This window comes from Diabrotica undecimpunctata, chromosome 8 (genome assembly GCF_040954645.1).
Source record: "Diabrotica undecimpunctata isolate CICGRU chromosome 8, icDiaUnde3, whole genome shotgun sequence".
Lineage (NCBI taxonomy): Eukaryota > Metazoa > Arthropoda > Insecta > Coleoptera > Chrysomelidae > Diabrotica > Diabrotica undecimpunctata.
The window spans coordinates 73,722,684-73,739,659 of NC_092810.1; the positions used below are offsets into that span (position 1 = coordinate 73,722,684).

Here is a 16,976-nt window from a genome sequence, read left to right on the forward strand (position 1 = left end):
ATAGGCTGCTGTCAAATCTACGAAAGCAGCCCCTGTTTCTTCAAATCCTCTTCAATGTGTTCTGTTAGTGCGAGGACTTGGCCGGTGCAAGATTTGCCGGGTCTGAATCCTCCTTGTTGTGGGATGAGGTGCTTGTCGACATTTTTTTCTATTCTGGCGAGTATGAGTCTCTCGTATAGTTTAAAAAAGTGACACAACAGCGAGATAGGTCTGTAGCTACTGGGGTTTTCTGGGTCCTTTCCTGGTTTTAGCAAGGCGATTACTTTAGATTTCCTCCATGATTTTGGAATTTCGCAGGTTTTGCAGCACGTGTTGCTAAAAAATATAAAAATATAAAATAAAATTGCAAGATCCAGTTTTTTGCTCCTTGGCCTAAATGTTTTATTTGTTCACTGCATATATCATCCACACCTGCAGCTTTCCCGTTTTTTAACCTGTTCATACCGTCGTGGAGTTCTTTTAGTGTAAAAGGAGTACCTAGGTGGTTTGTCTCCGAGTCCAATCTTCTTCTAGTGTTTGGGCTCTTATATCGGTTCGTAGTTCTTCCATTCATAAGGAGTTGAGCAGCGACTTGGTTTGCTGTAACCTTGTAAGGTGGTTTATGTTCTTTTGGATCACCGCTAAGTTTTTTTACAAGGTTCCATGCTATTTTGCTACTATGTGTCATGTCCATTTTTTCCAGGGTCTCAATCCACTTTTCCTGTCTGGCTTGACTTAGCTGTTGGAGTAGTACTGCTCCGCAGTCAACCGTTTCTTGGCTAAAAGGGTCAGTGGAATAGAGGGTTTCGTATGTTCTCATTAGTTCTTTGGACTCGCTGGACATGCCGGAAACATATTGTTGTCTACATCCTCTGGGGATAGCTTTTCTAGACACATTTTTGAGTACCTCTACAAATTTTTCATAGTTCTTTACTTTTGGTTCAAGACTTAACAGCTCAGAATCTAGCATGTCTGCATACTTTTGCCAGTTTGCCTTTTTGAAGTTAAATCTCCTTCTGAATGGAATAGTTTGTGGTCCGACAATTGGAAAGATATTTATACCAATAGGTCTATGCTGAGTTTTTGGTATGGGGCCATATACTACTTTGGTACATCGGTCTTCGAGGTTGTTACTTGAAAAACAGATATCCGGGTTATATCCTCTTTTCCAGACTTTACTCTGAAAAGATGGTGGAAGCTTAGGATCATGGATTAACGTGAGGCCACTCGTTTCGGCCCATGCTTCTACTGCGTCTCCATTTGCGTCCGAATTTGCATAGCCCCAGAGTAAACTGTGACTGTTAAAGTCTCCTAGTATAAGCTGATTGGGTTGTGATTGGAAGTTAGTTGGGGGTGAAAATATAAAAGGCTGGTTTGGTCGCTTGTATACCGACGTTATTGTGCATTTTCCTATCTCAGTGGTTATTATCTCTATACCGCGTACATTTGTTGTTCCCACAGATGAGACTATGGTTTGAGTTCTCACAAATACCGCGCTTCCATGCTTATTGTGTGGTATCTCCGCAATCAGTTTCATACCGGAGACTTTCGGTCTCGCTGCAGTTAGGTCTCTGTGTGTTTCCTGGATGCACAATACCTCACATTTCGTGTTCTTGCAGAATTCTGATAAGATGTCTTGTTTGGCTGTAGTGATGCCCTCGATATTTATGCTCGCTACTGTCAGTGTTGGTTCTGAGAAGAACCGTTGTGGCTTGATGTTTGCCATCTAATTTGGTATGGTCCGGTGTTGGAAGGATTAGCCGTCTACTAGTAGACGTTTCCAGGGGACGCCGTCAATAGTGCTTACTTTATAGTTGATGTGGCACTACCGATCTCGTGGAGGCTCCTTCCTTGTCCCCCAAGGGTAAGTTGACAGTAATTATATGGGGATAAACGAAGTACAGTTATTCTGTCATTTTAGCTTTTTCATTGATTACATATTTTGATACTTTTGTTTGTGTTATTGAACAATAATTCATGAGTCTCTTTTCCTTTTAACTAATTAAGTAAATAATGCCTTTATAAAGCCAAAGTTGGTAGTTTTTCAATTAAACAACAATGGCAATTAACATTATCCATTACTATAAGAGAATTTTGCGGTATGTTACTAACCGTTTGATACCATTAAATATTCTTCAAATACATACCTCTATTGTCATGATACTCTTTGGTGGTTCTTGAAGTACATTCTAAAAAACCACCATTTACAAAGCCAGTTTCAGATCCAATATGAATAATTATTAGTCCACCTTTTCCAATAGGTGGGTTCAAACCAGAGTAATAACCTTCCATAAAAGTCTATAATTGCAAGAAAATTGATGCTTTTGAAATGTGGCTTTACCGTCGAATTCTGAAGATATCTTATACCGACCACGTTACTAATCAGGATGATTTGTTGAGAATGCAAAAAGAAAAAGACCTGCTAACCACAATAGAATACCTCAGTCACATCATGAGGAACAGCGAAAGATATGAACTGCTGCAACTAATCTTGACTGGAAAAGTGGAAGGAAAACGTGAACCAGAAAGGCGAAGGATTTTCTGGCTGAAAAATCTACGTACATGGTTTAACACAACAACCACAAATCTTTTCAAAACAGCAGTTCGCAAAATACAGATTGCCATGATGGATAAAGTAGTTCTGATTAAATTAAAATTACAGATTACAAATCGTTCTACTATTATATTATATTATATATATATATATATATATATATATATATATATATATATATATATATATATAATATATATATATATATATATATATATATATATATATATATATATATATATATATATATATAAATGTTTTATATGTAACAAACTAAATTTTATATATACCATACCATATTAGTAATTTTCTTGCTTCACTTTTCAAATTCCCAAACAACTTCAGTTTCTTCTTGTTAAGAGGACTATGTCATCTACATAAATAGTATATGTATTGCTATTTACATGTGTAATTAATTTTATATTTGGTAAGGAAAGGTTTATCAAATAAACACTTATTTAAAAGGAGGAAAACTCAGTCATTTATTTTAAAATTGAATATAAAAAATACATATTTAGAAATAAAATGAAAAAGAATAGGTATATCTAACATTTTACAAGGATTCAATAATATATTCTCAGAATAAACAAATTCTAGTTGAATATAGACAAGTACCTAGATAAAATAAACAATACACTGGAATCTGGCTAAATAGCATCTAACATAGCAAGACCAACCATTCATACCCAATTCATCATCACCAATCATTCAGGGCTCAATTAAACAACCAAGATAAGATATTACAAAAAAAAGTAAATTCCAATTGCACAAAACCTTAATACATCCAGTATTTACATATGGATCTGAAATCTGGTTACTTACTCAAAGTGAAGACAGCGAATTGGCTACTTTAGGCAGAACAATCTTGACATATATACAAAGGAGAAAAATAAAAAAGGCAGATGGAGAAGAATATATGACCCATTATGACCTAGTGTTAATTTTATGTAACACTTGCAGATGTATTTAGTCGGCTTTACATGAAGTTTCATTTTGACTACAATCACATAGATGACGGTATAAAGCATTCAAAACAAACATAAGGAAGTTCGAGTAAGTGCTGCAAAAACCTTATTTTTAGAGTAAAACGCATATTTTTACAAGAATACTGTTAAATAGTGCTTTTTTGTTGTTGTCTGTGAAAATAGTTAGTTACTTTGTCTATGTTTGATAAAAACAGCTTGGAATAATTGTAAATTTACTTATATGTAACGTTAGGCACTTTGAAGTATGTGTTGTTTTTCAACTTTTCACTAATATAAACATAGTTAACTTTTTGAAATTAATTAATTAATTTATTTATTTGTCTACGAGAAATTGCCCAATTTAAATACAATCGTATAATACAAAAATATAAAATCCTAATTACTCACATACATAGCATAAAATTAAAACTAATATAGACAAAAAATAAACACAAAAAAAGTAAAACTAGGTCACAATAATTTAAAATCAATTAAAATAATTTACACAGCTACTGGCATCAAATAATCACAGGCAAGATATTAACTGCACTTTAAAAGTAGGTACTTTGCTTCTCAAAGCAATCCAAACTATCTGTATACTTATTAATTTGCAAACCTACCCAGACCTAGATAGATAAGAATTATATCCATAGTTAGTTCGATGATCTGTAATTAGGTTAATAGCCTGGTTTGTCTAGAAGCACATGAAGGTTAATTTTTCCTAACAGTTGTGGACTGAAACTATGGGAGTGCAATAGACTATACAGCGTAGTTAGATCTTTGTGCATGCGTCTGACCCGAAAAGTTACGAGGTTGAGAGAATTTTCAATGTTAGGGTGATTGATTTGATTAACTGTATGGAGATTCTTAAATGAGATAAATCGTAGGACTTTATGCTGCTCTCTCTCGATTGAAATTAAAAGAATATATTACAGGAACCTTTAGGGGTGACACAATTCCTAAAACTTGTTCATTACTGAGAAAAAAAAAGAATTGACAAATTTGGAATGTGGATCATGACATTTCATAAAGTGAGTAGACAATAACATTTTGGCTGCTGCATCTATAGCTTATGGTGCTACTCCTGTGGGAACTGTGGTCATATATAGTAAATAAGAAAAAAAATATGTACAAATTCCAAGACCTAAAATCATTGCCAAATATTAATAATATGGGAGGAATCGATTTGATGGACCAAAACATATCTACATATAGAATTGGAATCCGTTCAAAGAAGTGGTGGTGGTATATCTTCAAATGGCTCATTGATGCAAGTATTAATAACAGATGGATACTCTGCAAGTACTACTACACCAAGATTTCCCAATTAGATTTCAGAAGATGTATTGCTTAGTCATATCTTAACAAATATACAAATGCATAGTGGAAGCCCAGTTCTTTGAAATTTAGTGTTTCGCTTAATAGAATATCAGACAATCTAATGCGATGGAAACAATCACCTTTTAATAACTATATCTAACAACAAAAGATGTTGATGTGAAGGATAGGGGTGTAGCAGTAGTACTCGAACAATGTGTAGCAAATGTGATGTCCGCATGTGTATTGACTGCAATAATTATATTTTTCATATGAGGACATTCTAGTTTTAATACAAATTTCGTTGTGTTTCTTAAGAATTTATTTTATTTTAGCTACAATACTATAATGACCTAGCATTACATTTATGTAACACATGTTTGTTGTTAGTTAATAGATTTTTAGATTAAAAAATTGTTAATTTGTCTATTATTATACATTTTTAATAAACATATATTAGTTTCTTTAATACATACATTACAAAAAAAACTCGGATCATAATGGGTTAAATTAACATATATCAAAATAGGACCACATAATACGAGGAAAGATGAAAGAAGATGAAATACTTTCCAAAATAAACAAATGTCAGATGGACATATAACACGAGGAAGACCAAAGATTAGATATAGGTAAGGAACAAATACTTGGAATAAGTCATTGAAATAGATTGGAATGGAGAAATAAGTATTCCTGAAAAGATCAAAACCCAAACAAAAAAGGTTTACTCCAGTCACTGTGGAGGAAAAGAGGTCAATACCTCTAAATTTTTTATAACTGAATCGATTTTGCTAATAATTTGGAATTAGGCTTATATTACCTCCCTCTTCAAAAGTTATATATGCGATAGGTGAGCTTTTTATTTTTAAGAGGAAAAATCACCCCTTATTGAAAATAATGAAAAAAATTTATATTAAAGCATTTTATGGATTTAAATCGTGTTAAATTAGGTAATTGAAATATTGTCAATTATATTAATGGATATTGTGTACATTCTCAACCCTTTAATAATCTTAAAAACCGCCCCTTTTAATAAAAATAATTGTAAAAAATCGTTTAACAGGTTCAAACGCTTTTGTAGTGCATTTATATTATCTACAATGTAATTCTCTGCTTATATAAAATAATTTTGGTTGATTGCAACACTTCAACCCTTAAAAACTACCCCCTATGTCAAAATATATAAAAAAATCTTTTTAAACAACTTTAAAAGTTTTTAATGTACATTTATATTCAAAAATTCCTTTCTTATCAATAAAATATTTTTTGATTGGTTGCTTATTTTCAACCCTTAAAAACCACCTCTATGCTCACGAAACAAATTCCCCTTTGGTAAATGTCTAAATAAAAAAATTAAGTATACTCATGCTGTTTTTATTGTAAAAAATTATGCATGAAAATACTTTACATTAGAAAGTATACAAAATATATTTACAAAAATAAAAATTATTTACAATATATCAAATTATTCATTGTCTGAAGCGTCATTCTCGTCGTGTTCTAACTCCACCTCTTCGTCTATTGCAGGACAGTTTTGACAATTGTCGCCAGAGCATGTTCCACACGTAGCATTGCAAAATAGACCTAGTCTACGACAGCCACACGCTGAGTTGCAACCCTTTTTGCAATTGCAAAAAATCAGTTTCAATAGTTCTTCTGGTGCAGGTGAACTTTTCATTTTTATTGGTTGTAAAATATCATCACTCTTGAACCATCCCCAATCCGTTATATCAATCTCTTTGTTTCCAAGCCATATCTGAGTTTGTAAATAAACTCTTTTGATGTGCCCATTCAGGGCACTTACAGTTGGTACAAGAGATGATAATTTAACTGCAATATTTTTAGTTGTGGCTTTAATAAACGATTCATATCGCATTTGTTCAAGTAATGATGAATAATCTTCGACCTTATTTATTTTGTTCATGTGGGTGTCTTTGGCAAGGCCATACAGCAAAATTGTACAGTATCTCCTAGCTTCTAAAATGTCTTCGAGATCTGAAGTACTCCTGTCATTGGCACTCATTGGCGGCTTGCCCACGCAACTTCAAAGGAGTGTCGGTTCTCTGTGTTCGTTAGTTCTCTGAAGCAAATGTTCAGTTTAGAGGTGCCTATATTATATACATAACATATATATATATATATATATATATATATATATATATATATATATATATATATTTTTCAAATTATTTTTTCGACCGTACTGTTTTAAATATTGATTTAGAGTATCAGCAATCGGTCAGGAAATAAAACTCTATTTGTTCAGTCTCTCAATATTTTATAGATCAATTATTTTTATAGATCATCAATTACATTTTATAGATCAATTTATCGTGTTCCTGATTCTTTCTCAATTTTATTAATTCCATCTTTCCACTTTATAAAATGAATAATACTGTCATAGTAATTGTTTATTTTAACCTACTCGCTGAAAATTGTACAACGGGAATTCACTCTATAACATATGGCGGTTACCATAACTCCTTAATAAAATCAAACAAAAATATGTCATTTATTTAGATATGCCAGAAAAATTTAAATTTTCATTCTTATAGTTGTAAGTATTAAAATATTCATTTTGTTTACATATAATCATTAATTATTCTAATAAATTTACAGTTTTCTCCTGAAGAAGTCACAAAATCGTGACGAAATATTGAGAGACTGAACAAATAGAGTTTTATTTCCTGACCGATTGCTGATACTCTAAATCAATATATATATATATATATATATATATATATATATATATATATATATATATATATATATATATATATATATATATATATATATATGTATGTATGTATTATATACATATTTGTGTGAGTGTTAGTGTGTCTGTTACCAGTTTTTCGAATGTACTTGAATAAAGCATTTATATATACAGAAAATAAGTTGATGCTCCAAAATATAAATAACATGCTCCAAAATTTTTTTAGAATAACTCCGTTAATTTTCAAACTACAGTGTCCATTAAAAAAATTTTTTGAAAGTAATTTCAAAAGCTACAAGACTAAGTAGATTAAAATATGTTAAAATTTTTTCTTTTTAAATAGTAAAGGGCCAAAGTGTTGATTACAGGTGTGTCAGTCGCTGTATCTCAAACTTCAATTGGCTATATCTCTATTATTTTTCGAGCTACAACAAAAATAATAAAATCAAAATTTTTGTTAAGAAAAACTACATTTTGGTATAGCACCATTTTTCACGTATCTCTTATAGTTTTAGATTTATTTTGAAAAATTGTAAATTTTTAGATAATTAAAAAAAGATTTTTTAATTTAAACATGTTTTTTTCAAAAAATACGCATTTTAAACAGGCTAAACTTTTAAAACTTATAAATAACACTAAAATAAAATGAATTGTAGAAGATATCCGTTTAATTTCAATTCCGATCGAAATAGTGTTACTTATACTGCTCGTTTTTTTTTTAAAACGCTAGAGTAATTCAAATTCTTTCCTTCGTATTTCGCTCTGTTTTAATCGAAATGGCTTTTAACATAGCTCATTTTAAAGGTTTTTTCTAGCTCTTTAAAAAGTGTTGTATGAGTTTTTACCAAAAAAGATGTCCATTTTCCGATATTTGATGTTAAATGCATCGAGTATAGTATCCCAAAAACAAAAAGTCATCTTCAAACAATTATAAATCGCTTAGTATTGTACGTATAAAACTTAATAAAAAAACATTCTCTTTGTTTTTTTATAAGCTTTATTTTTGCTCATTATAGATTTTTCAATAAAACGCTTTGTTTTTGAGTTATTCGTACAAAATCATTGGAAAACATGTTCTTTTTTGCGAAAAGTTTACTTTTTCAAGTGCGTATAACTCAAAAAGTATTAATTTAGCGAAAAAAATTTATATAACATTTTTTGTTTAAAAGTTAATTCTATATCAATTCCCGGGGTTATTTTAAGTGTAAAAAGTTCAACCTCTTAGATGGGGTGCCAACCACCCCAGGGGTAGAAGCACACATCGACACCATATAACTTATGTTTTTTGAGTAATTTACTACTTACTGTAAAAATTTCAGATAAATCGGTGCAGTTATAAAAAATTTAAAGGGAAAATGCCACAGTAACTGGACTAGTTGTCAAGCCAATGATTATGATCACATTTTGAGAAATAATAGAAAAAAAAAACATTTAGTATGATATTCAATAGTATTCTCATTCTCATGCAAAAAAATTGTTGAATAAAATGTCTCCTATAATTTAACCATTGTTCCACATCATTAACATTTCTATTTACCAACACATCAACATTTTGTACAAAATCGTCATCACCATCATTATTTTCCCTTAAACCCAGATTGTAAGGTAATGCTGTAGCACATATTATTGCAAGAGATGTATTTAATTTGGATTGTAGAACTTGTTGAAAACAAGGAAACTGTCTTTTTCAGGTTCCAAAATAGCTTTTCTACAATACAATATTTCTTGTTCTTATATGTGCACTATTGTATCCATTTTTCTTGATCATTACCTAAAAATATACATATATACATCTAGTGTACTGATTCTAAACATGCCAGTGGGGGATGGCTTCTATGCATTGTATTATAATCAGTGTATAAGAGAGAAAGTTTAAGTTCAACAACAATACCCATAATCTCCTTTCTATGACCAGAAAGAGCTACAATTCATTTAATGGAGCCTGAATAATGAAAATAAGTCTATACCTGTACATTTGAAAAATGGGCAATCCCATAGAAACTGCTTATATTTTTATAAAGTATCATACAATATTTGTTGTTTAAGTGAATGCGCTGAAGAAATATTGTAAAATTCGATTCGATTTTAGATATAATTTTATCACGAATATATGGGAATATATGGCTTTCATATACGTTCCAGACGATTTTCTTCTACAATGTGATAAATAAACTCTAAAAATTCTTCAACTTCTTCATAACAGTCTAACATTTTTTTATTGTTATTAGAAAAACTAAATAATATATATTGGAAGTGAATTGGAAAAAATTATTATTCAAACATAAACAAACAAAATTAGGTTAGAATCAATGTGTGAGGTTGTCCAATACTGATTACTGGATTACCGCAAGGCCGAGATAAGCAACCAAAAAAGAAGATGTATTTGGTGACTTTTCTAGTAACTTTCTTGGGTGTGAATCTGTCTTTTTAGTTTACTCCTCCTGGTTAAAAAACAGAGTATAGTACTCTAGTCTATCTGGGAAAAAATCATTGATTTCACGTAAAAGTCTTACACAGATATGAAGGCTCTAAGACATATATAAGGGGTAGTTGAAAAACTCATCTAGGCGAACTGATTTTGCTTTGTTTTTGTTTTAAACAATCTTTGTCTGTTTGTTTTATAGGCAAAGACTTAAAAAAAAATAAGATATATATAAATATATATATATGTATATATATATATATATATATATATATATATATATATATATAATTAATAGTAAATTTTAAGTAAATAAACAGGCTATTTTGTATGTAATGCAGTACTGCTGTTGTTTATTTTAATAAATAATAAACATATATTGTACAATTAAATGATATTTTTCATTATTTTTAATATAATATATTTTATTTTAATAATAATATTGGAAACGTTAAAACAATTACTGATTTTGCCGTATTTTGCTGTTTTTAAAGCAAAAAATTGATTAACAAAAATTTAAGAATACACCATTTTAAAGGTTTTTAATAGATAAATTCTCAACAGATAAAATTGCTATATATAAGTAGATATAAACAGATACCTTTTAAATGGTAGGCGAAAATTCAAAAAAATTGCTGGTAATAATCAAAAAACAACGCCGAAATATATTCAGAAACTGTATAGGTTTTCTTATTACAGGTATAATTATATTATTGACAAAAAACTCCTGCATATTGCGAAGTAAAGAAGACGGTTAGATTTTGCTTATTTTCCTGGATTAATGCCATCACTATCGTGTAGAGCTACGACACTAGTACTCTAGTCTATCTGGGAAAAAATCATTGATTTCACGTAAAAGTCTTACACAGATATGAAGGCTCTAAGACAGTTATAAGGGGTAGTTGAAAAATTCATCAAGGCGAACTGATTTTTCTTTGTTTTTGTTTTAAACAATCTTTGTCTGTTTGTTTTATAGGCAAAAACTTAAAAAAAATCAGATATATATATATATATATATATATATATATATATATATATATATATATATATATTATACAAATTTGAAGTTTTTACTTCTGTATTAGTTCCTTATGATTTTATTAAATTTCTTTTTAAAAAAACAGTTTGAAAAAAGGCTAACTTTTTAGCTTATAAGCATTATTAATACCTTTGACATAATCAAAAACATGACATGCTCAAAAGCTGGTGTAAAAACTTACTATTCAAAAAATCAGAACCTTCTATCACCATCAGAAAACAAGATTTTTTTTTCTTAAAACGTATTTCAATTATTTATTAACATTAAGAGCTGAAACTTGTGCAGATTGTAAATAAATATTTATATTTTAGGATTCCATTTATACGTGGTATAAACAGTAAAGAAATAAAAAGTAATAAACCGTTAAAATAGTCGTACTCATAAAATGTCGCCATGGAAAAGTGGAGGGGAGAAGTGTTCGCTGCGATATCTCGGATGATTTCTTGTTATTGGTCATAGAAGGTCCTGTTTTTTTTTGGAAAGTGTGTTTTGTCACCAGCTTTTCATTGAGTCTCTTTAATAACGTTTAACATAAAAGATATTAAAGTATTATAAATTTTTAGAAGCTAAAAGGTCAGCCCTTATTTTAAACTGCTTTTTAGTAACAAATTTAGTAAAATGTTTTTTTCATACACCTTAAAAATGACGCTTTAAAAAATCGATTGCGATTTACAAAATACTGTTTGGGCATTTTAAATAATCGCTCTTTTGATTAAACAAATTAAACCACTTATAAACTATTTGGTTTGTTTGAAATTTGGCACACTTTAATAACTCATTAACTGCCATAATTTTGGGTAGTTATATTACATGTCATTATGCAAAAAACAGAGTTATTAACATTTATAAACTACTACACAAATAATGGTTTTTTTAAATTATCTCGGTCAATTATTTATAAAGGGAAAAATATTACTTTTAAAGACTAAAAAAAATAAAGCAGCTGTTCGTCTTTACGGATTTTTTATCATCTACCGCTTATATACCGTTTAGAACCTTTAAATATCTGATAAGATTTTTTCAGCTTTTCTCTCATCTCTTACAATTATTTTCATATCATACGATGGTATTTCATGCACCAGTTCTTCGAGTTGTTCATAATAGTAGTCTTTAATATCCTTATTCTTATCTTCTGTTGGGGCATCTACATTTATAAATGTTGATTTTCTGTACTTTGCTCTTATTCTTAACTGACGTAATCTGCTAGGTACTGACTCAAAGTTCACCACTGGTTCTTCAATTTTCTTTTTAACGAAAATCTCTGTCCTAAATAGTATTTATTTGCTTAGTTTGGTTTTGTTAGATAGCTATTGTTTGGTTTCTTGGGTAGCTGCAATATCTATATCGTACTTCTCTAGGTACGATACATTCCATTGTCCAATCAAACTTCTATTTCGTACCTGTTTCATCATTAGATTTTCCTTGTGGTTGTACCTTGTCGTTATTAGTTTTTTTTTTTTAAGTTTGTTTTTTTCTAGCTTCTCGATAGCCAGATTCCATTTACACCATTCGTTATTACCGCATAGTTTTTTGTATACAACTGTGATTCATGAATTTATGAATTTTTAAATATTGTTAGTCATTTTTTTACATCTCTCACTGTGTAATTAGAATTGTTTTTAATCAAGAATCGGGGACGCCCTAACTTGATTTAGTTTAGTGAACAAAACACTTAGTTTTGCATAGTTGAAAGTAATCCAAGCTTGGGTGGTCTTGCTTACACATACACAATATTGTTTAATCACGTCGTACTGCAAAGGTAAATATAAAAACGGTAAAAAATAAATTGAGAACAGTTGAGTTGTGTTGAGTTGAGTTAAGTTAAGTTGAATTGTAGAGTTGGGTCGTAGAATTTTGTTGTTAAATTGGGCTAATAAGTAGGGCCAATAACTTTTATGTCGAGATATAGTACTCTTCGACTCCAACTAAATACTATTTTAAATTTTTACGATTAGTATGTAAAACTGTTATCCATTTGTGTTATACATAAACATGGAAGTGCTGAGAGGAGTAACCTTTATTATATGGTGATCCTGTCCAACCATTATGTATTACCAGACGAAATATTTTTTATATTATATCCTAACCATTCCTAACGATCCAATCCAGTAGCCATCTAAGGAATCTTCATCCGAACCCACGTTGTATATACCGTGATGCCAGACAATTTATACACACAATATACGTATAAAAATGGAAGGAAAATCATCAAAAGTAAGAGCTACAAGAGGATGGAGTGGTAAACAGCAACTTTGTAGTAACGAATTTGGAAAAGAAAATTGGGAAGCTTTAACCGATATTTAAAGGGATACCTGTATTTGAGTAAAATACAAGATTGAGTTATACGATGCGATCAATGCAAGCTATAAATTTCAGAATATTAGTTCAACTCAACAGATTATTGAAAATATAGAGGAATAACAGAGCGATACGGAACAAGAAGAAAACGTGGCTCTTAGCATTAACGAGTTTTTAATTACTTGAAGCAAAATTTTACATAGTCAGTTCGACGGAAGCGTAGGTAAACTACAATCTTTCTTAGACGCACTCAAACTTTTAGAGAAAATAGCGGTAGTCCATAAGAAAACAGCAATAACCCTCACAAAACAAGATTAAACAACAAAGCCAGAAACTTAATAATCGAAAACCAGTTCGAAAATGGACATAGCTAAATTAAAGAAAATGAAATAGGGACATAGGGATGCAGCTGTGTACACATCTGAGATAGAAAAACTAGCCGAACAATTAAAAGTGGCATACATAGCACAAGGCGTGCCAATATATTTGACAAAGACATATACAACAGCTACAATGGTGGAAACAATAAAACGTAATGCCCCTATGCACAACCCCTAAAGGAGTAATGTCGAAATTTTTATCGATTGTCGCAACGAGGGACAACACACGGGAAAAAGTGTTAAACTGTAGAACAAACTACAAAAAGCAAATTGTGGAAACTCAAGAGGAGGATTTACCAGAAACGTGAGGTTATTAGAATTAGAAGATAGTCAGAAAAAATCAGAAAATTTACAGTTGGAATTTTGAACAACCAATACCCATGTAATACACAGTCAGAATTACAATACTACATCTACAACTTCGACTTAAACCTAACAAACTTCGTAAGCAACAGAAATCTTAGGACAAGTAAATACATTTATTACATATACAGTAGCGGATATTTCTATACTTAAATGCTCACAAGACGACTTTATGCGGGAACATATAAGACCTGGTACACAAGCATAAATAAAAGGAGTAACATTTAAGGAGGTAGAAAACAACTTTTCTATTTTAAAGGATGGAATGCTAGAAAGAGACTTTATCACTGGTTATCAATGCATATTAGATTATGCGAATTTATAAATGCACATCAAGGATGACAGAAACTGTTAAACTAGTAGTAATATTCCAAACAACATATGATATTTCCTACTGCGAAGAAACTGAAATAACACCAGAAGAAATTAAAAAACACGCCAACGCTATGAAAAATGGAAAGGCTCCAGGACCGGGGGGAGTACCCATTAAACTGATTAAATATGGCCCTGACAAACTATTTCAGCTATTGGCTTATACTTTTAATTTATTCTTGAGAGGGGAAGAGCGACCAGAATGGAAAACTGCATATATTAGCAATCTATACAAAAATAAAGGCGACAGAAAAGATTGTAAGAACTACCGAGGGCTTAGTGTAACTAACTCAATCTGTAGAGTCTACGGGAAGATAATTAAAAGCCGAATTGAAGATTGCTGGGAAGACGCTGAAGATCAGAGTGGCTTTCGTACTGGTCGTTCTTGTATAGACAATGTGTTCTGCCTAAAACAAACAATGGAAAAGCGTTTGGAACATAATATGGAGACACACATGGTATTTATTGATCTTTAAAAAGCGTATGATAGTGTCCCATTAGCCAAGCTATGGCAGGTGCTAGAAGACAAGAATATTCCACCGATTTAAATTAATGCTGTAAGGGAGTTGTACAATAATATGACGAGTGTAATAAAGATTGGACAAAAAGTGACAAAAAAAAAGTGACCAAAGGACTTCGCCAAGGCTGCTGCATTGCACCTACACTCTTTAAGATTTATTTGGAGGGGGTTTTGGATATTTGGAAAAGAAAATGTGAACCTATGGGTGTTAAAATTGGAGACCATACACTGTACAGCTTGCATTTTGCTGATGACCAAGTAATACTTGCAGAAGATCAAGATGATATCCACTACATGTTACGAACAATAGATGAAGAATATACTAAGTGGGGCTTATCAATTAATCCATCAAAAACAGAGTACGTAGTAGTGGGAGGTAAAGGAAAGCACTTAGAACTAGGAAGCAAACAAATTAAAAATGCTGATAGCTATAAATATCTCGGTGTAAACATTACAAACAATGGTCGGAATACAAAAGAAATAGCTACTAGAATTGGTCAAGGAAATTCAGCAATACGTCAACTGAATAGTATACTTTGGAATAACCACATCACCCGAAACACAAAAATTAGGATATACAAAAGTATCATAGAAAGCATTGCTACATATGGTTCAGAGATTTGGGTAATAAATAAAAATGACGCATCCAAAATACAAGCAATGGAAATGAATTATTGGAGAAGATGTTGCCAACTCACTAGAAGAGATAGAGTAAGGAATACTGAAATCAGAGAGCGTATGGGCATAGACATTGACGTTCTGGAAACTATAGAATGCAAAAAGATGAAATGGTATGGCCATGTAGAAAGGATGAATGATCAACGATAGCCAAAGAGAATGTTACAGTGGATCCCCACCAACCGCAGGAAAAAGGGAAGACCAAGAAGATCGTGGAGACAAGATGTAAAATTGTTCTAGAAGAGATGTAACTTGATGTCAGAACTAAGTGTATGCCCATGTATACTATTTTGGTAAAATATTAATAACCTAACTATCACTAATTACTTTTTTTTCAACAGTTACCCGTACGGCACTACTCACCACTTCTTCCACTCTGGGCTTGTAATGCTGATTAAACTTATAAACTCATCTTATTTGTAATACAATTGTTTACGAGCGATAAATTTCAAATATTTCGTTATTGCCATAAAATTATTAGCTTGCAAAAACACAAGACTTTATGGCAAAACAACTCTATATATTTATTTTGAAATACCTGAATTTTCAATCTAAATATCGGAGCCGAATTACACACGTCTATCTCGAGTATCTCGTTTGCAGGTTGATAGTAAAGTAAAAATACAACAATAACATACATAAAAGGACTATCAGAAAAATTTAAAAGAATAGGAAATAAAGTCAACCTGTTAATATTTAAAACAAACAGAATGAGATCTATGTTTTATAAAAGCAAACCCAATAACGAAGAAGAAAGAACAAAGAATTGTAATTATAATATACCTTATTGTTGCGAAAATTTTAATTGAAATATCAAGACCTTAAATGATAGAATCAGTGAAAATTATTCTTATATTAAAAATAAAGAATCTGATAGATCTCAGATATGTAAACACGCATGAGAAAAAGGAACTTAGAATTTATGGAAACGATGTGTGCATTGCTCTGAAAGAAACAGATAGTATTAAAATCAAAGAAGCTTAATTATGTTAAATGAAATCGACTGCGCAGATTCCTAGACAGAATGTAGAAGAATATAGAATAGAATAGAAATATGCTTTATTTTCACTGAAAATTGTACAATTTTGTGGACAAAGCTTATATAAAAAAAAGTAATAATAACAATAACAATTAAAATTTACTAAAATTACATAAATCGTTAATATCACAGAATAAAACATAATAAAGTATACATACAATACATTGCAAAATTTCACTATATTGCAAATTGCATAATAAAACTAAGAAGATACTGCAAAAGTAAGATCTGGTTACCAGTATTAAACGAAGAAATGAACAAACTTACTATTATTATTACTATTTCTATTAGTAACTCCATAACATAACAAGAATACTTCATTTATGTGCTAAAG

The 16,976-nt window shown here is 30.7% G+C and overlaps 1 long non-coding RNA gene across 1 annotated transcript in view; it reads left to right on the plus strand.

Moving 5' to 3' along the window:
* LOC140447699 (uncharacterized) overlaps window positions 1-16,976 on the plus strand; it is a 49,733-nt gene that overhangs the window by 18,716 nt on the left and 14,041 nt on the right. The window lies entirely within an intron of this gene.